Source organism: Benincasa hispida, chromosome 7, assembly GCF_009727055.1.
Source record: "Benincasa hispida cultivar B227 chromosome 7, ASM972705v1, whole genome shotgun sequence".
Taxonomy (NCBI): domain Eukaryota; kingdom Viridiplantae; phylum Streptophyta; class Magnoliopsida; order Cucurbitales; family Cucurbitaceae; genus Benincasa; species Benincasa hispida.
The window spans coordinates 12383657-12406380 of NC_052355.1; the positions used below are offsets into that span (position 1 = coordinate 12383657).

At 31.2% G+C, this 22724-nt stretch overlaps 1 pseudogene; it reads left to right on the forward strand.

Annotated features, from left to right (window-relative positions):
- The first annotated feature begins 805 nt into the window (after positions 1 to 805).
- LOC120080984 lies at positions 806 to 18678 on the forward strand (annotated as a pseudogene).
- The last annotated feature ends 4046 nt before the right edge of the window (positions 18679 to 22724 follow it).

The following is a 22724-nucleotide window of genomic DNA, read 5'->3' on the forward strand; positions in this document are numbered from 1 at the left end:
TAAAAACATAAAAATATTTTTAAAAAAAAACCAGAAATGTAATTAAATTTTCTTCTTCCATTCTCTCTCACTATTAGAAATCATGATTCACATCCCATTCATCCTCAGTTTTATTCTTCAATCTTCATCTTCTACTTCTTTCCTACCGTCTATTCTAGTCGCTCAACAATCACTCGACGTTATTGGATTTTTTTTCAAATTTTCATTCTCTTTTTTAATCTAACTTAAAATAAGTATTATAGCAATTAATTAGATAATATATATATATATATACATACGTATCTTCAACATATATGTTATCTTAGTTTTTTAGAAATTAATGTATTCTCATATTATATCGTATCCGTATCTGTGTCTATGCTTCTTAGCCTAGTGCATTATGGATAGAAAGAAAGGGCTCATGGCTCATATGTTAAAAGGCTAAGTATGTTCCAAATTCCTTTTTTTCCTCCTCGCAAGCTCGAGGAATTGTCCGTCCTATACATGGTGCAACATCTTTTGGGGTTGTGAGTTAGGCTGTTAGTGAAGGTTGTTGGAGGATCGAGGATGGTTGGTCTATTGACATCTATTATGACAAGTGGATTCCTAGAGAATCCACATTCGAGCTTCTCTCCTTACTTCGCCACCTTTGGATGTCTTCGGTGGATAGTCTTATTTGTGATGACTATTGGAATTAGGATCTGAATGATGAGTTCTTTTGCTCAGATGATGCAGACATTATTAAGATTATTCCCCTTTGCTCTTTGCTGCACCCGAATAGATTTTTTTTGGCAAAAGTGGGTACAAGTTGGTTCTGGCTTCAACCATGGGTGCTTCGTCCTCATCCAATTTGGTCATGAAAAATTTATGGAAATCTTTGTGGATCCAATTTGGATTTTCATGTGGCGTGCTTGTCTCCATTCTCTTTCGACGTATAAAGCTTTGGCTCACCGTTCAGTTATCACTAATGGGGTTTGTCCTTTATATCACCATGCTTCTGAATCAAGTATCCATGCTCTTTGGGAGTGCAAGAATAGTAAGGATCCTTTGGTATCCTAGTCATCTTCTTGCTAATACTCACTACACTTATGTTGTTTTTCTCTTTCGCAGAGTTTACGAAAGCTTGAGCCCTCTAGACATGGTGCAATTTTTCACTCATTGCTTCTGCAATCTAGCATAGACGCAACCAACTGGTCTTTGAGGACCACATCTCTCCTTTGTTTGATCCCATATGGTGAGCAGTGTCTTTGGTTGAAACTTTTGATCGACAGATTGATCGATTACCAATCAGGTGTCTCGAGCCCCTTTGATTAGTGTGGAGAACTGCCAACGGTCATCTCTTTTGATTGGCTCCTTTAAAGTGAATTTCGATGCATCGTCTTGAATTGAATGGTGAAGTACTTTGCTTTAATGAGTCTTGTGGAGCTTGTTTGAGCTATTGGCAAGTTTCATGGCACTTTCAGAGATCTTGAGGCTGCCATTTTCCTGCTTTCGGTTGATATTGATTCCAAAGTTCTTTAGAGCCTCTTGATTGGGATGCTAGATACACGAATGAGGTTTAGATCTTCAATGATGTTCTTTGAGATTTTCATCTTAATGGATCTATCCTCGGGTTTGTTGAATAAATCGTTATACTTCTGTTACTCACAATTTAGCTTTCCATGTACACAGATTTCGACATTCAGCTGTGTGGCTTGAAGATCATCCTCCATAACAGACTCTGCTCTTAATTATGATTCCCTGTCTTAATTTTTTTTCCATTTGTTGTACTAAAAAAAAATGGATACACTAACTAAAGTTTAGGACTACAAATTGATATTTTTCTTAAAATATATAATTATAATATTCTCAAATAGCTTCACTTGCTATTTAAAAATGAGATGGTTGTATTTTTAAAAAGATATCAAAAAGTGGTTGTATACCATCATTTCTTTCATTACAATTTCCCTCATATATTTGTCTTAATCACTAGGCTTTCAATTATCGACTTAACGTGAATTGGTTTTGAAGAATTTTGTGTATTTTGAGAAGATTTGCTTTGAAGAATTTGAAAATAGAGTGAAGTATTGGATAACAATAAATGAGTTGAAGTTGATGACAATTGTGGGTTATATGAAGGGAAGTTATCCTCAGCCCATTGCTCACCACCATTTGGACAAAAGTGTTTAATGAGTAACTCTGATATCGAGCCTTTCGTTGTGGTGCACAACTAATGGCTTGCACTCATGCGAAGGCTATTTAGCCTTTACAGCACCCATTTTCAAGCAAGCTTATTCTTCTTCAATCCCATCGCACTACAAAATAGTAGAACAATTATAACAAATAAACTTTTGATCCTGAAGTTTTGATTAAGTTATATTTGGTTTATGAAATTTTAAACTCACGACAAATTTTACCTTGAGATTTGCTTTTAGTAGCACCTTCAATCCATCTGTTAGATTTTTCATTAATTCTTAACAAAATACTAACGTAAACGGATAACTTGACATAGCACCTATTATTTATTTTTTTAAAATCTTAATTTTTAAAAATAAAAAAATACTTCTATAATTTTCTCGAATACGAAAAAAAAAAACTTTTTCGAGCCTTCTTTTTCTCTTTCATCTTCCTCCTCATATCAATGCGAACGGTCGATGCTCGCTGATGGCAACCATAACTGTAATTTATGTTTTTTTAAAAAGGAAAAAAAAATTCGTCTTTCTTTTTTCTCCTTTTTCTTCTCTCTTTCATCTTCCTTTTCTATTTTTGACCTCCTTCCCGAGAAATTAAATAATGTAATTATTATTATAATAATAATAATAATAATGTCATTTATGAATATTCATGCAGTAGGACTATCAATTATGGAAAATTATGAAAAATAACAAGTTTCACTTTATAAAACTAATATGCTTTTTGAAAACTTATAAAAATAGTTTTTCTTGGTTCATCTCGGATGAATTGACCAACAAAAATTAGTAAAAAAATAAAAAAAAATTTCAACTTATTGATTGTTTTGGGCATTCTCGGTAAATCTCGTCTGATTACACCTTGAAATTTACTTTTTTTTTTTTTTGTGATCTTCCCAAATCTTATGAGATTTTCAAATTTTCTCCAAACTCAGTTTTGTTTACTAAATATTATATCAAACTATTATGTAATTTTTCAAACCTTTAGCATAATTTATATTTTTACAATTTATAAATTTCCAAAATTCCAAATGTGTTTTCCACTGTCAAATTAGATTTTTCAAATTGACTCAACATTTTTAAATTTTGGGAAAGATCAGATTTTTCCAAAAATTGGGTAAGATTTGGAATATATATAGAGTTTCGGTGTTAATCCTACTCGAGAAAGCTCAAATATATGAATTTCGGTGTTAATTATGTCCGGGATTTCACCGACAAAACTCAAATATATAAAATCTCGATGTTGTTTTGTCAATAGCATCGAGATGCACATAATCTCGGTGTATAATTTGGCAAGATGTACCGAGAAAGTCCAAACAACCGATAAGTCGGAAAAAGTTGATTATTTAACTAAAATCTCATGGTCGATCTCATATGAGATGGACCAAGAAAAATGATTTTTATGAATTTTTAAAAAAATATTAATTTTGTAAGGTAAAAATTTAAACATACTATTTCCGACAATTTTTTCAACATAATTATACACAAAAACAATGGACAAAGACATAGCTTTCTATGTTGGCTGGTCAGATTTGTTTTGTTTTTTCTTTCTTTCTATAGTTTTTAGATTAAAGTATATTTTAAAAAACTAATGATTTTAAACCCTTTAATTAAAACTCGAGTAATACTTAACTACTTAAATGTATCCCAAGATGCACATATCTCTATTCTAGATCTCCTTTCATCACTACTTAACTACTTAAATGTGTCCCAAGTTAAATGTATCCCAAGACGCATCTAATCCCAATATTTGCTATTTTGTTTCGGATGATTTGATTATAATATTAATTTTAACTTTAATTTAAAGCAAATTATTTTTCAATTCTTTTATAAAATTTTTATTTAATTATTTTGATTGAGATGATTTGATTAATTTTTCTTAATTTCAATCTTTAATTTAAACTAAAATGTCATTATTTTTTTTAATTTCATGACAATCCTCTCTAAATTAATAAAAAAATAAAATTATTTTTACTTACATTATTTGATTAATCGCTTAATTTCTGCCTTAGTTAAAAATTTGGTCCCTCAAACTCTTTTATTTATTTTTTATTTGATAATCCCCTAATACCAAGTAGAGAAAATTTAAATTCAATTTTTAATTCAATTTGGTATTTGAATAAATTAACGAGAAAAAAATTAGGACTGAAATCAATTTATTTAATCTTAATTAAAGATTAGAGATAAAAAGATAAATTTGATTTTTTTAAAAAAAAAAATCTTCTTTTTAATGTGGATGCTAAAAAAATAAAGTAAATTTTTTATTTAATAATTTAAAATGTGAAATTACCTCATATATTTCTCTAATCCTTAACTAAAAATAGCAAAAGGGAAAATCAAATGTTACTCATAGTACCTTAGTATATATGTTTAACAAATGAGAATAATTTTTTATTTTGAAATTCTCAATTTTTCACAATTACATGAAGACTTTCAGGTAAGTTATTCTAAAAAAGTAAAAGTAAAAGTAAAAAAAAAAAAAAAAGAAAAAAAAATTCATATAAAGCAATAATTAAATAATAGATCAATGTTTTATATATTTTGTTAAAATATTTTCAATGTTTTATATATATTTTTTAAATATTTTGACAATCTTCTTCTAAGTAGATCTAATTACTAATCTATTAAAGTTAAAATTTAGAATTTTAAATGATTAATAATGATACTAAGAATTACCTTAAGAAAATTGTGGATTTTGGTATATTTAGCTAATTGAAAAACATATGCTTAAATATAGTATACATTAAATTTTCTAAATCTATAAATCAATGAACTCTTTAAAAATTTCATGAAATTAAAATAATTTTTTAAAAAGTATTTTGAACAAGTGAATAAATGAAACAGATATAGAGCCGTTCGTGACAATTCACCATTTTGACCTTCCAATTGAACTTGAAGAAAGATACGGAAGTTAGATGAGCTCTGAAATGCAGTAATCACTCTCTTTCTTTATCTATTCTTTCTTTTTTCTCTTTCTTGTTTGTGGACGTAACATAATTATTAATGTCGTTTGCCCCAAGTTTTGAAAATAATGAAGGATGATCCTTTGTCATTGTTAGAACACCTTAATAGTATGGTAGTTATTTATACTATCCCTCATGATTTTAGTCAGGTAAAATTAAGATTAAGGTCAAAGTCATCCATTGTAACCTTCAAGTTTATTAAGAATGCATGAATGAACAAAGATCATATATGAATAAGAGGATACTAAAGATGTGAAAATATGGTTAGAAAAAGTTTAAAAGAATTGATAGCTACTACCTATACCAATAAGATGCACCTTCTTTTTCAGTAGTTCAATCATAAGAATTTCAATGTTAAGTGTGTTTAACTTGAAGCAATTCTATGTATTCTATGTTGGGTAACATCTTGAAAATTTTTTAGAGAGGACAAAGCATCTTGAAATAATTTGTGTCAGTTGTATGTGTAGATAGACTTCACTCTAAGAAACAAGTTAAAAGTCTTAAGATAAGTAAGGACGATAATATTGTCGAGTCGTTCTAAGCCCTCATGAATAGTGCGTGAGGGGTAGTAAAGATAATTAATACGCTCTTACGGTAATTTTGACAATGGTTGAGGGCCATACACTTCATTATTTTCAAATTTTGAGGTAAACGTTTTTACGAATATGAGATTTGGGTTATCAATACAAAAATTCCAATACAAATGGTTTATTCTAGGGAAGATTTTTTGTATCTTGCAAAGATTTGTTTCGAAAAATTTGGAGACAGAGTGAAGTATTGGATAACAATAAATGAGATAAATGAAATGGCAAAAACGTCCTACTTCTATGGAATTTTCCCACCAAGCCGCTGCTCACCACCTTTGGAAAATGTTTAACTGGCAACTCTGATATTGAGCCTCTCATTGATGTGCACAACATGTTACTTGTCCATGCCAAGGCCGCTTATCTTTACCGCACTCATTTCCAAGTAAGTTTATTATATATTTTTCCCCTATTAAACTATGTTTACCTTAATCGAAATTGAAATGAGTTAGAATCGAAACAAAAATCAATCAAAATGGACCCGATCTTGTTGATGGTCTAAAATTTGAATTAAAAAGAAAAAATTAGTTGGGGAGTAGGGTATGAATTAAAATATATAATAATGAATAAGATACTTGTCTATTTTTTTTTTTTTTTTTAGTTTTTAACTAATTAAAATGTATTACTAAAATGATATGTCAATATAGATTTTAATCGGGGAGATTTTCAAAAATAGAAAAATAAGGAAAATTATTTACCAAATAGCAAAATTTAATTTCGGTAAATAATTTGACCTTTTTTTTTCTATCTTTGAAAATTGTTCTTATTGTTTTTATTTGATATTAATTCCTTTATTGCTAAGGATTTATTTAGTATTAAAAACAACCTAATTAAAATACAATTCCTCTATCAAGTAAAAGAAATAATATTTTCTGAGAATAACCAAACTTAGGGTTAAAAATATTTTTGGTCCGTGAATTTTCATGAATATAACAAATTTAGTTCATAAACTTTAGTTACTAACATCATAATAATTTCAATTTCGTAACAATTTAGTTCTTTAATTTTAATAAATAACGGTTTAGTCTTATACTTTACCATTTGTGACGATTTAGTCCTTATTGTGGAAAATATTAATACGATTTCCTGAAATTTCTTACACGTATAGATTAATAAAGTGATCGAAATTTATATTTATTTATAAACTATAAAGATTAAGCTATTACGTAATAAAAGTTGACAATTATTTTTTATGAAATTTTCACAATAGGGACTAAATCATTATTTATTTAAGTTCAAGAACTAAATTGTTATAAATTTGAAAGTACAAAGACTAAATCTTACTAACTAAAGTATATAAACTAGATTGTTACTTGGCCGAGTGTTCAATAGGATAGATAGAGTTTATGGTGCCCCTGATGGTCTAGTGATTTTTTTAAGTACAACATAGAGTGAGAGGATTTAAACTAATACACTTACATATCAATGGAACTATACTCACCTTAGTGTCTGGTGTTTGATTCTAATGTAACACACTATTTCTTTTAATTTCTTTTTAAAAAATTTTCTTTTAATTCTAATTTATATATTATTATAATTTAATTATTTCTTTTGATTTCACTTTTTAAGATTACTCTTTTAATTCTAATTTATATGTTATTATAATTTTCAATTTTATCCATGTGAAACATAACACATTTCTTTAATATCATTTTCGAATATGTTTATTTATATATTATTTATTTTTAGAACTTTTTAATACGCGCGCATGCGTATATATATATATACTATTTTATTTTTTATTTACACCTGTATTCATTTAAAAAAATTAATTCTATTTAAAATTTTTCTCACATACACATATATACACATACGAAATATAAAAATATTTTTGAAAAAACAATACCTTTCTGGTGTTTAGGTTAAGGTTTAGTTTCCATTAAGTCTTTAGGTTTAAACAAGTTATACTTTTAGTCTTTAAGTTATGAGTTTGAATTCTCAGAATGTGTTATGTAAGTTTCAAAATATTTCAATTTTACCCTTAAGATTTAAGTTTTGCATTTTTGTTCATAGACTTCATGATTTACACTTCTAACCTCGACAAACCTAATGTTTTAAAAATAAAAAATATCAACATAAATATAGTTCAATAATAATTGACATGCAAGTTTAGAGATCTAAATCTCGATATCTCACATTTTTGTTGTACTTAAGAAAGATTAAATATAACAGGTAATTAATCATCCCTAGTAAAAATCTCCCTGTCTTTTTTTAACCTACCAAAATCTAAAGAACAAACAAAAAAATCATAAAGACCCATTAATAACCTTAAAAAAAATCTCATCTATTAACAATTATTAAACTCGAGTTTCAATTTTATTTTTTTTAAATGTTAATTATTTGTAGGAAAAAGAAGGTGGATCCATAGGAATAGCAGCAGGTGGAAACATGTATGAACCACTAACAGATAACGAATTTGACAAACATGCTGCTGCCAGAGGCATGCTTTTCAACTTTGCATGGTTTGTTTTTCCTTCCTTATCCGAATACATTTGCTTATTATTATTTTTTTCCTAATCTTTGTCCGACAAATTATCAAAGTGGGTAATATCATAATTCATGGCTAACATTGTAATTTTAACCGTCATAACACTTTTGATGTACGATCACGTAGCTCTCGTTGTGTTTTTATCATATTTTTGTCGATGCAACTCCATTTTAACTAAATGACATTTTCATATGTTTTTTTTTTGTGTTTCTATGAACATGTGTGGTTATTTAGCAAAAATAAAATTGTATCAAAAGAGCTACGATCAAATTTATGATATTTAATGTTTTGGTAATATAAGGGTAAAATGATAATTTCACTGTTCAAAAAGGTTAAAAAAACATTTTTTTTTAATTTTAAAAAAAGAGGTAATTTAAATAGAAGTAGGTTGTAGGAAATTGTTAAAATTTGTTAACAAAAAAATTAATTCCATCGTTAAATTATTGTTTAATTACATAATTGCATATAGGTGGACATGTCATTAGTAGATAGATAAATTTCACCCACCATAAAGCCATATAGGATTTATTGGTTAGTTGGGGCATTGTTTGAGACACATGCTCTTATTTATAGATAACTAATTTTTTCGATTTTACTTATCTATTTTGTCAAGAATGATGATGTAATAATGGTTGGAAATTCATAGTTTCTGGGTGATATTTGGGCTGAAAAGCAAAAGTGACATGATGAAGAAAAAGCTATCGAGATAGGAAAATAATGACGATAAATGAGCAAGCTACCATGTTTAGAGGAAGAAATGAGCTTAAGGAAAAGGACAAATTTGGCCAAAGCCAAAATTTCCTTGTCGGCCATGGCTAAGGCCGAGGTGAAGCCCATTGTATCATGCAGCCAATGCCTGATATCAGCTCACATGGTCTTAGAGAATAGGGCTAATTTGGCACAAGCAAGTTCAACCCACTCAACTTTGGCTTCGACCAAGGCCGAACCCACCAAGTCAAACCTTTTTCATTGGATTTTACCTTAGAAGGAAAGATAACATTTGGAGATACATGAGAGATTTCTAAAGAGAGAAGGATTCGGTCACCCAAACCTATAAATAAGGAAGAAAGAAAGTAAATGAGGTAAGTTGTCCCTCTACTAAGAATTCCATATTGAAACAGATCTTCAAACTTTCTAACTTAAGCATCGGAGGGTGCTCTCGCCTACACCACACTAATGTGTAGTTCTTGTTAGCTTGCAAGTGATCTTCTTCCCTAAAACATATTAATTTACCATTGTTGCCACTTCAAGGTCAAACCATTTTACCTTTCAAAATTTTGACATAAATAGTTAATGAAATCCTCATTTTTTTAGTTTTTTAGAAAAAAATTCTAATATTCTATTAAAATATAGTTCAACCAACCCATTTTCAAAATATCAAGTGGATGAATAAAAATCTTTCGTCCTTCCATACTTCACAAGTAGCAGCTAGTTCAGAACTCCATTTACTAGCTTCACCGATAATTTCATTACCCTCACGAGCAAGATCACGTCCCTCATTACGAGCTTGTACACATGCTTCTAGAGCTACTCCGTTAGCTACGGCACCAGGTGCATTACTCCAAGGGTGCCTCAAAGTTCCTCCGTCGAATTGTAGTACATAATCATCTCCAAAAATCTCAGTTAGAGCAGGCATATGTCAAACGTGAATACTACCGGAAGCCACTGATAGAACACCTGGTAAACAAACCCAATCTTGAGTGAAATAAATACCGCGGCTTCGGTCTTTTTCAATAAAATCATCACGTAGTAAATCAACAAAGCCTAAAGTGATTTCTCTTTCCCCTTCAAGTTTACCTACTACGGTACCAGCGTGAATATGGTCTCCACCAGACATACGTAACACTTTAGCTAGTACATGGAAGTGCATACCATGATTCTTCTGTCTATCAATAACCCATTTGTGGGGAAGGAAAAAAAATATTCTACACCAAGTTTGTTGCCAAATTTACTAAGGATGAGTAGAAGTATGGAAAAAATCAACTGATGTGGAGATGACCTCGATCAAGATCATCACCCACAGGGCATACGAGAAAAAATGACTCATTTGCATTAGCAACATGAGGATTGACAGGAGAAGATGATCAAAGCCTTGGAAAAGGGAATGGGTGAATCAGATCCCCACAAGGCTTGCAAGTAGAAGAATATATTGATTCTACTGCCTTTGTTTGTCATAGTTAATAGGCTTAAAGATAAGAATTTTTTTAGATCACTAGGAAAAAGGAAAACCAAATCATATGTAGAGTTGATTACCAGGGCGCAAAAGTATATGAGTACTAAGAGCTATTTGAAAGAGAGGATAGACGAGACAAGAAGGAGATCATCTCAGCCTTGGATAGGAAGAAGCCGACCGAGATATTGCAACACGAAATAAAGAGACGCAAAATGAAGAACCAGGACCAACCACGGTTCAGTAACACATCAAGGTTCAAAAAAGGCACACCAACTATTCTTCGAGTAGAGCATATTCTTATGGCATTAAGTTAAAAGACAAGATTGAAACCTTAATTTTTAATGGATTCTTGAGGGAGTTCGTCAAAGAAACTAGAGAAAAATGGCCAAGGCTAAGGCTGCAAATAGGAGGGTTAAGTTTGAACAAAGACGATAAACCAAGGAAGAATGTTGCCAAACACTCAGGGAGGTTAGAATAATCCTTAGCAGACTAGTTAGAGGTGGGTCAGGTAGATAACAAAAGGTGATGGCCCACGAAGTAGAGTAAGAACTGAGAGGCTTCTAGGTACACTCACTGTGGATGAAACGTTCAAGCCCGAGCCTAGAAGATCAACACCAAAGTTGATTCTACTCAAAGGAAAGATGAGGCCAACCCTGCTTAAAAGAATATTGAGGCTAACCCTCTAAAATAAGATAGGAAAAAGAGAGGAAAATGGTTATCAAAATTTAAATTTGAAATTCAAAATTCTGAAAATCGAGATCAAGTCTTCCACCAGGTTGTTTAAACAAGCGCATGGATTTGAGTGTTGTAGCAAGCATACAACATTTCTAGTGCATCACTACTCAGCCTTGGGCTCGAGTTCGAGCGCTGGCATAAACTTCTCTCCTTTCAAACTTCATCAAAGGACAAAGGGTTAAGGCCGTCAGCATGTGAAATCACTGATACAAAATTGAACACAATACTCAACCTTGAATCGAAGCCAACCACCCCTAAATGATCAAATCAAGTGATGGATGAACAATATTGTTGCAGTTAGAAATAGGAATATAGTATGAAAAGACAAAGTACTGCTTGGTCTAGGTTCCAAGGCCAAGACTATCATTAAACTACCACTCTCACACTACATGAGATGATGGAGAATTAAATTTTCTTTCTTTAACAAGTCAATTAGGATTTCAAAAGACGTCATATCAACCTCGACTTGAAACTGACCATCCATGGAATGACATGTGGCGGGTCAACCCCAAATAGAAATTTGTGCTAAGTAAAGAAGCACAATATGCAAAGGTTATAGAAAATGAAGGGAGAGAGATATTTTTTTCAACGAGAGGAAGTGAAGCTACATGATCACCACTTTTAAACAAAGCAACTCTTGCAAAAACAAGCTACATGACACCGGGGTGTAACCCAAAGTGATGACGCACCTAGGAAAAATGATGGGTGTAGTAACCATAACTCCTCTTATAGGGCAGGGAAGGATACTAAGAAGTTGCTTAAGCCTTAATAGATTTGATTAGATAGTATTCTAGGTACGTTGAATCAAAAGAGCAATGTTATGTTGCCTGAGTCTATCCATGGAATGAGTCTGACATGATTTGGTGCATAACTTGATTACGAAGTGAAGAAGCACATTGGAAAATTGATTGGACCTCAAAAGAATTTGGCTCAATAGGCTTAATACCCCTAAAGTTTGAGATAAGTCTCACGATGAGGTAGCGTGGCGATAAAAGAGGAGATTATACTCCCAAATTGATTTCTTAGGAGCAAAACCTATGCATAGCTAAATCACAAATCCCAACTTGGGAGTGGGGGATAATGTTATGGATAATTTTTGGGCTAAAAGGCAATATCGACATAATGAAGAAGAAGAAGCTACCATGCTTGAAAAATAACGATAAATGGGTAAGGTATCATGCCTAGAGGATGAAATTGGTCTGGTCAGCCTCGACCTATCATGCATCCCATGTATGATATAAGCTCACATGGGCCTAGAGAATAGGGTTAACTTAGCCCAAACCCAGTTCGACCTACTTGCCTCAACCTCGACCAAGACTAAGCCCACTCAGTTAAACCTTTTTCGTAAAATGTTGGCTCGAGAAAAAAAGTTAACATCTAAAGATCTAGAAGAGAATCCTAAGGAGAGAAGGATTTGCTCGCCCAAACCTATAAATAAGGAAGGAAAGAAATAGAGAAGGTAAGTTGTCTCTATACTAGGATTCCATACTGAAATGAATTTTTAGACTTCCTAACTTAAGTATTGATGTGTTCGTGGCCTACATCACATCGATATGCAATCTTGTTAACTTGCAAGTAATCTTCTTCCTCAAACTTTGAAGTCATACCACTTTACCTATCAAACTTGGTGTTGAGAATTATAAAATCGTCCCATATGAAGTCGAGGCAAGGAGGGTATTTTGTGATGCGATCTCAAAGTCTTATAAAAAGAACACTTTGTGATTTTCCATTGGTTAATTCACTCAAAAGCTATTTCTTATCACTTCTTTGTTTTACAGAAATAAAGCAAATGTTGAAAAATACAAGTTTAATCATCTTGCATGGGTAGGTATGACACTAGCCTCTTTTCGTTTATTCAATAAAATGTCTGATTTTCTTTTAATAAATAAAAAAAATTAATTTTTCTTCTAAACATGAATAGGGTATATGATCCTCTTGTATAAGGAGATTATCCTAAGGAAATGAGAGAAATTTTAGGAGACCAACTTTCAAGATTCTCAAACGTTGAGAAAAATCTTATAAGAGGAAGTTTGGATTACATTGGCATCAACCACTACTTCATTTTGTATACAAAAAATTGTCTCCATTCCACTTGCTCCTCCGAAGCATCATATCATCCTATACAAGGACTTCTTGAAGCCTCACCATATCAAAATGAGATTTCTATGAAAGAATCTGTATGTTCTTTCTCCTCTATCCCTATCTTTTATTTTTGTTTAAAAATTATTGAAGATCTTATGCCTTAACTAATTTAATCATATAACTTGTCATGTTAAAATCAGAGTTAAAAATTAATAAAGAAATTTGAAAGGTCGTTTTCAATTATATTGTTGATATGACTTTTTGAAAAATATTATATTATTGATTAAACATACATATATACAACTAATACTTCATGTCCTAAAGGGTGATAGCATTAACTTATTATTGCACAAGACTCTTTAAAGAACAATAGAGGCCAAGGACGTTCAAAATAGTTTAAATAAGAGAGGAAATAGTTTTTGAAAATTTTGCATAAACAAATTATTGGAAAATTGTGAATTATTTGAAAAACAAAAAAATAACCTTCTAATCTTTTTTATATCATATATGATAATTAAGTGATAATTAAAATTTTCAAATAATAAAAATTAATTCAAGAAATAAGTTAGCTCTTCTATATTAACCTATGAGTATATATGTGTCGGAATTATTTTCATAATATTATTCATAGTATGTGGGTAACAAATAAAAGGACAATCAATTTTGAGTTTATTTAATGAGCATATCAAGTGAATTTGATGATTGGCTCATAACTTCTCATATAGAGGTGTGACATGCTAAGCAGAAAACAATTCATTGATCGTGAGGATTAAGAGAATCCTATGGTCAATATTATTAAAATATGGTCTCCAAAACACTCTCTTTAGCCTCTATTTCCCATTTGACAGTGAAGGTCTAATCAATCAAATCGGATTAGCTTATCTATGGTTCCAAGTAACTTTAATATCTTTATAGATTTTAGTTTTCTTCCATGCTTAGATCTTTTATCTCAATTGTTCTCTATGGTAATCGTAGAATAATTGAGAGCTTATATTTTCTTATTATTTAACGTATGTATATTCTAAGGTTACTTTTTTTTTTTTAATGGTAGGTGAAGTAGTATCAATGCGCTTTATTGTTCCAAGAGGCTTGGAGGAAATCATTAACTATGCATCCTGACAAACCCATCTTTATCACAGAAAATGGTAAGCTAACACAAAAATATGATTGTATTCATAATTATATTAGCGTGTCACAACAAATTAAATGGTCATGACTTGTATGTGAAAAATACTTGTTTTCAATGTGTTCTCAAGGACAGCCATTTTTTAAATACTTTTTAAATTTATAATTAAATACTATGAAGAATTTGAAATTTCATTTTAATTAACATAGCTACTTTTAAGATATTGAAAAGTGCTTTTTTTTTTTTTTTTTTTTATTATTTTTGCTTTTCAGGTTGTTCTCCACCACATAGAGATGGTAACGCACTTGACGACACTTTAAAGGATACAAATCGTGTCAATTACCACAAGAATTACCTTGCTTCCTTGGCCAAAGTAATGAGGTAAATAAATAGTCCATTTATTGCTTTCTCTATAGATATCTCAGCTTTCTCATTTTTAATCCAAAGTTTAGGTATCCTTTATTTTAGAAAAACTATTGTTACGTAGCCGACAATTAAAGAATAAAAAAAAAAGATAAAAAGAATCACACATAGTGTTGTATTAGCTACGTCCACGAAGTAAGAGGAAAACAGTATTATTAAAGAGAATGTTTTCTAAATACACCAAACAGCACCTTTAGGATTAGAAAGTTTATATAATGCACTACTATAAATTCTAGGATCACAATCATAAATAACTACAAGTAAAAAACTATGTTAAATATGAATTCCAATAATTATCTTTAATAATTTTGAATGATTATCTCATATTTTTAATGGAAAAAGTTCATCAGAATTTTTTAACCCTTAACTCAATCATTTGAGTTAAAATTTTTTCAATCCAAACAACGATATTATTAAATAATAAATTCAACAAAGATTAGTTTGGTTTTCATCATTTATTCAAAATTTTATTTTGAAAAAAAGTAAAATGTTAATAGGTAAACCTTTTTAATTATTCTTATCAAATACCATTCAATTTATATGATGAAAAGCAAAAAATTAAACAAAATTATTTTTAATAGTTATCGAATAATAAATAATAATAAATTATGAAATCAAATAAAATTATAATAAATATATGTATATATATAATTATATCATAGGTAAAACGAATACTTTTTAAAATAAATAGAAAAATTTGTTTTAGTTCGAGCCATAAAATTTTGACTTATTTGAACTCAATCAAATCTATCCCAACCCGTATGAATTGAATTGAGTTGATTAGGTTTTTCTGATTATCAAGCTTTTTGAAAATTCATCATTTTCATTTATAATCTTTATTGTTTGGCCAACTAACTTAAATTCATATTCGTAATGATACAATAGTCTCTGTTCCTAACAAATTATGTTCATATATCTTAAATCTTTTCTATATATTAAATAACATAATTAATGTTTGGTGTAAGATCTATACCTTAGGTTAGATTATTTATTTGAGACACCTTATGTTAGATTTATTTATAAATATAGTAAAATATTACTGTCTATCATAAATAGATAGTGACGTTTTTCTATATTTAAAAATATTTCTAGTAGTTAAGTACGTATGGCGAATGATGCGTCTGGAATGTAAGAGAAGGAAAATTTTCAAAGTATTATGACTATATGCATACAGGTTGTAACATGGTCGACATGTAGAGAGTTGAAGAAGTCTATTAATGGTAAGCCAGAAAAGGGCAAGAAAATATATTAAATATGGAACGTTGGGTTCATGGGTGAAGTAGGAACAAGTTAACACCTAAGGAGAGTAGAGAGTTCCATGCATTGGAACTAAGAGGTGCCATATGGCTAGCCTGATTGAATGATGTGGCCAGAGATCCAAGATGGGGGGTGTTATGGCTAAGTATAACAAGTGGTATGTAGGGTTTATGTTGTTGGCTTTTTGGCCCTTAATCTCAAATTAATTAATTTTAATTAATTAATTAATCAATGTTTTGATGATAACAAACTCAATTTTTAATTACTGAAAATCTTAGTGTTTTAATATATCCATAGCATAGAGCTCAGAACAACGATTCCAACACCACTTGAATCACTCAAATCGGAGCTAAAACGAAGACGATATGACCGAAACAAGTCTATAGAGAAAATATCGTGGTGGATGACGTGGCATAACCAGACCATTTACATGTAGACATGTGGCAGCATATTGGTTGAATGGTGGATCATTAAGAGATTAAGATATGATGAACTTTTGATTTTTGGATTGATTTAAAATAAAAAAATTGAAATTAAAAAGAAATTTAAAAGAAAAATAAATTTAATATTATTTTATGTTTGTGTCTAAGGGCTAGTTTTTGACACATGGTATTTTTTTTTTTGGATTAATTTTAAAAAGAAAATGAATTTCAAAAGAAAAGAAATTTAATATTATATTTTGTTTGTATTTAACGACTAGTTTAGTTTAAAATCTCCATCATTGATTTTTCTTTTCCAAAATCCAATGGTCCAAATTAATTGTGGTTTCTAAAAAAAATTTTCCATCTCTATATAAACCATCTTCCTCTCCAAATTTTAAACTAACAAATTTTACATTTCATAATTCTCCAAAACTCAAAAGTTTTATTGTTACTTTCTCTAAGTTCTCAATTTTTTTTTTCATCTTATTCTTGAGAGAGTGTTATTATATTGTAAGGATAAACTTGTTGAGTGCTTAATCTTGTAAACCACTCTAGTGAGAGTTGTATTGTATTCTTCAAAAATTCCAACATTTGTAACGGTTTGATCCTAAACCGTGAAAAGGATCAGGTTTGCTCTTGAACCCGTAAAAGGAGCGGTAGTATAACGGTTGGACTCTAATCCGTGGAAAGAGTCAGGAAGATTTTATTCAAATTCCCAAGAGGCGCTTGGGGAGTGGAGTAGGTCGAGTTTGACCGAACCACTATAAAAATTACGATGTCTTCTTCTTTAACTCTTTCCTTTTTATTTTTGCAATTAATTTAAGCAATTTTTTGTATGTTTTAGTTTGTTCTTATTTATTTGCTAAAATTTGATAGAATTAAATTATCACATTTTTGTCATCTTATTTGTTGCATAAATTGAATTTTTCTTATTATTTATAAAAAGTGTATTAATTAGTTTAATTGGGTTAATTTAGAAAAAAAAGTTTAATTAAACTTTATTCACCTCCCCCCTCCCCCCTCTAGAGTTGCCATATTGATCCAACATATGCGACCAACCTTGTATGCCATTATTGAAGATTAAGTTGACGAATGATGCGGCTGACGATCATGCGTTGAAGGCAGAAGTTTTGGATGGACGCAAGGCCATGCAATCAAGTTTAAGCTGAGGAATTTAGCTTAATTAACGAGTAAGTAAGCCAGGTGGCAACCTTGCAGACGTCAAGTGAAGGATAAGTATGCTAGGTGGCAATTAATCAAGCAAACTCCTCATGCAAGCTTAAGTATATATAGGCTTAACCAAGAAGGAGACCGTTTTACCAAAATTTTCCTAACATCTAAGTGAAGGACTGTTACTGCCATCTGAAGATTTTGAAAGTTAAAGAATTCTCGGCCAATTAAAGGAGAATTTGAGGGATTTCTGATCGATTCTGGAAGAAATAATACTCAAACTCTAAGGTAAGTAAAAGTTAAGATATTTATGAGCATTTTCTTTGAAAGGAGTTTAGTTAAACGAATGTTGGAATTAAAATTATGAAGTATGGAAGTTGAATTTGGAATAATGTTGTGGATGAATAACAGGCAACTACATACGAAGAATAAGAAAGCACCTAATTCAATAATGTTACGCGTTAATGCATACAGCATAACCGGTTCATAACAAAGGCGTTTGAAGTACGTCGCATAGTAAACATTCATCGCATAGACTGGAAAGTGTTTCAACGCTTTTTCCAGCACCCTAGGAAAGGATTTCCCAATTATCAGCCAAGTTATAAGGTAAGATGGTTGAGAATAGTCGATGCGTTAAAGATGGTTTTGATGTGATAACTATTAATATACAGTGAAGTTAAGCTATGTGTTAAGCTCAAAAAGGAATTGAGTATACTTAATAAGGGACCTTTCCTTTTCAGGGCAAACACAAATAGGAGAGGCGTACAACTCCCTGGATAAATAGCTTAAGACAATGATGAAAGAAACCGGTGAAGGTCTTTATGCAGAAGCGTGGGGATCGTTATCAATTTTTAATTTTCAAAGAATCACAAAAATTTTACAGAACAGAACAAAATTATGCATTATAAGATTTAAATTACAGCATGCTAAAAATAACAGAATAAGTATGGAAGAAGAACGCTTACCCTTGAAGCCAATCTTCTTTGCGAATTCCCTCGATCCAGATCATGAAATCTTTGATCTAGATCTCGATCTTCAAAAATTGAAAACACAACAGGACATCACCACAAATGAATCTCCTGTATTCTTCTTAGAGATTGAGAATTAGCAGGAGCTGTGGACTTTGCTATGGAAATTGGAAGAAGGAAGAAAGTTTTAAGAGAGAGGAATTCAAAGAGTTCACTTATTGTGAAGAACACGATTGAACACCCATCAAAACTGAACAAAACATCCAACTGTAAAAATACTCTTTACACATTTTTGTTGAGAGAAAAAAGGGGGAGGAAGTTATAACTCCCTCCTTTTATTAAATCCAAAATTTAATTAAATACATACATACATTCAAAAATACCTGTCTCTTATACACATCTAGATGTGTATAAGAGACAGTTGCGATTCATACCTTAAATCTCGTAGGGTCCTGTAGTTTGTAAACACATATATGAACAAACTTTTTGTGATGTATAATATGAGATATTTTATTCACTTCAATCTATGAAATATGAGATATTTTAGTTGCATTAACCACAAACCAATAAACTAAGACTTAAGCATGTATGTGGAGACACACAAGTGGATCGTACTTTAAGTGATAACCTAAATGGTCTGTAGTATATAAATAAAGGAGGGAAACCTTATCCTGGTGATACTACGAGTATGGCTTGCTTTGTGTATGTTACAAATGTTGTAAAGTGCTACAAATGATCTGATCCTGACCATTCAAGTATTAGACATGCAAGCAGGGATACTCTATACAAAGGAGTTTGTATAACACCAAACCACGAAATGTTTAGTCTCGTTATATAACGTCGTTCATGACAGAGACTTTCATTTCACTAGGATGGCCATAGGTAACATGACCTTAATCCTGAGTGAGTTGGAAACTTCTGCCTATGAGGACGATCCTTTGATTTTCATGGGTGCCAATGGCCAGATCGCCGACTCAAACCTACCACTTTGGGGATTCGTCTGATTAACTACACAAGACGGAATTCACTTCTTCCTCGGAACAGGGGTAAGTAGATAAATTGCTCCGTTAAGGGCTGATTCTAGGACTTGAACAATGTGACGCTACGCCTTTTCTTGGCCTGAGAAGGGTTTACTCATAGTGAGACAATGACGTATTGTTCATTAGAGGAATCAATTGTACTTAAGGAGTTAGATGTAACTACAAGGGCAAAACGGTAAATTGGCTCAACTGTACTTACGAGCGATTTGTGAAGGGTCATCGTACTGTTGATTGGTTATATCCGATGGACATAGAAATATATCTATAGTGCGAAGAGTGTAGCTGTCAGTCTTTAGTGGAGTACCTAGCAGTTAACGAATGGTGGATATCGTGATTAAAGAGTTTAGTCAGTTATTCACGTGTCATTAGAGCTTTAAGCTACAGGTTCATAAGGTCCCCTTGGTAGCTCAATGGATTCATGTTGAGAATCAGTTTTTGGGTTAGTTTGAAGTGTTCAAATTAACAAGAGGGAATTTGATTATATATGATATAAATAAATTGATTCAATTATATGTGATATAATTGACTTGATGTATTAGATACATTAATTGGAGGAATTAATATAAATATGATTTAATGTCATAAGGGAGAAAAAAACTATGGTTTAAATATTACATATGATGTGATATTAAAACTATATGTTATAAATATAATATGATAAATTAGTTATTATATTTATTTATAATTAAATAAATTATAAGCTAATTGAATTTTGATTTTTTCTCATAATAATCGACTTAGTGGGAAGTTTTAATCGATTTTTAATAACTGACGGATAAAATGAAATTTCTTTTCATTTTTTCATAATCCAACGCATAGAAAGCAAAAGATATATGATAGCTTTGAGAGAGTAAACGATCAAGGAACGAGTATCCTATATAATAGCTACTTGCTGCTAAACGATCGAGTACCCAAGTCTATACGATAAACTTCTTCATTTTCCACTTACTCGATCGTCTACCCGATCGTTAAGTTCCTTCTTCCCTCTACCAAATCCATACAGAGCTCACACCTCTTGAATTCTCACATTAAGAATATCAAGGTAGCCTCGTGGTAGTGTCGAGTTTGAATTCAAGGGTCGAGTATCGAGTTTTACTCGATTTTGATCGAGGATCTTATAGTTTGTGTTGTTCACTGATTTGCTCGTGTTGCGTTCATGCTGCTGGATGCTTTGTTGGTTGATCGAGGGAATACTAGAAGAAAAATTATTCAACTAATTTAGATATGATGCATAAATGTCCGTGTTCTTTCACAATGAAATTTGGAACGATCTGCTTCCACTCATTGGTTCTCTATTTGAAGAGTTTCTTCAATATCGAATATAACATATAGTCTATGGTTTTTATATTGTATCAAATACATTGCAACCTATAGTTTATATTTCTCTCAATAATGCATGACATTTAATATAAATCACATTTATACTAAATTCAATTATATGAATCTCATCCATATAATTAATATTCGACCCATATTCAAATATTTAATTCTTCTAAAATAAACTATATATTATAATGTATCAAATATATTATTAACTATATTGCATATAATTAAATTCATTAATTATATCATATATAATTAACTCCCTCAATTCAATTCAGATAATCCAAAATTAATTCTTAATAATCTCTGTTGATCTACAGAGGGGACCTTATGAACCTATAGATTGAAACTCTAATGATACTAGGATAATTAATTAAACTCTTTAATTAAATTATCCAACATCCATTAACTTCTGGTCACTCCACTAAAGACCGACAGATGCACTCTTCACATTACAGATATATTTTTATGTCCATTGGATATAACCAGCCAACAGTGCGATGACCCTTTACAAATTGCTGGTAAGTACAACTGGGCCAAAATTATCGTTTTGCCCCTATAGTTACATCTAACTCCTTAAGTATCATTGATCCCTCTAATAAATAATAAGTCATAGTCCAACTATGACCAAGTCCCTCTCGAGCCAAGAGAGGGTGTGGCCACATTGCTCAAGCCTCGAAATCAGCCTTAAGGGAGCAATTTATCTACTTATCCCGATATTAATAAAGGAGTGAATTCCGTCTTATGTACCTGTGTTCTTAGCTTCTCAATCAGACGAATCCCCAAAATGATAGGCATATTGAGTTGGCAATCTGGCCACTCTCACTCATACAAATCAAAAGACCACCTTCATAGGCAGGAGTTCACAACTCACTCAAGATTCAGGTCATGTCACCTATGGTCATCCTGGTGAAATGTAAGTCTTTATTATCAACAATGTTATATAATGAGACTAGTCATTTCGTGATCCAATCTTATACAAACTCTTTGTATAGGATACCCCGCTCATATGTCTCCATATGAATGATCAGGATCAGATCATTTATAGCATTTTACAACACTTGTAACATCTACAAAGCGGGTCGTATTTGTAATGTCACCAAGATAAGGTATCCAACCTTATCCATTTACTACAGACCATTTAGGTTATCATTTAAATATAATCCTATCCGTTTGTCTCTACATACATGTTTAAATTACATATAATAACCTAGTTTATTGGATTGAGTGTATGCTCATAAAATAACAATTATCTTATTAATAATAATTTGTTAGTTTACAAACTACGGGAATACAATAGAGATTTAGGACACTAATCTCAACAATCCCCCACTTGTCCTAAAGCTCAGGGAGCCAAATGTACAATATAATAAAGTACAAAATACAACAAACTAGGGCATACACTATACCCTAGTAACATTTCCCACTTGCCTTAGACAATATGCCGCAGGTCTCGTAGGCTCATACTTTCTAGATGACCTTTGAACACTTTAGCCATGGGAGCTCTTGTAAATGGATTAGCAATATTGGGCTCCGAAACAATCTTCATGACAATCACATCATTTTGATGCACAATCTTCGAAATCAAGTGATATTTTCAATCTATGTGTTTGCCTCTTCGATGACTCCTAGTTAGAATTTTCCATAGCACCATTATTATCACAATAAAGTGTGATGTGCAAAGACATATTTGGAACAACTTCCAAATCAATAAGGAACTTCTTAAGCCAAACAGTCTCTTTAGCAGCTTCATAAGCAGCTACGTATTCGGCTTCCATGGTGGAGTCTGCGATGCATCCTTGCTTGATGCTTTGCCAAACTAT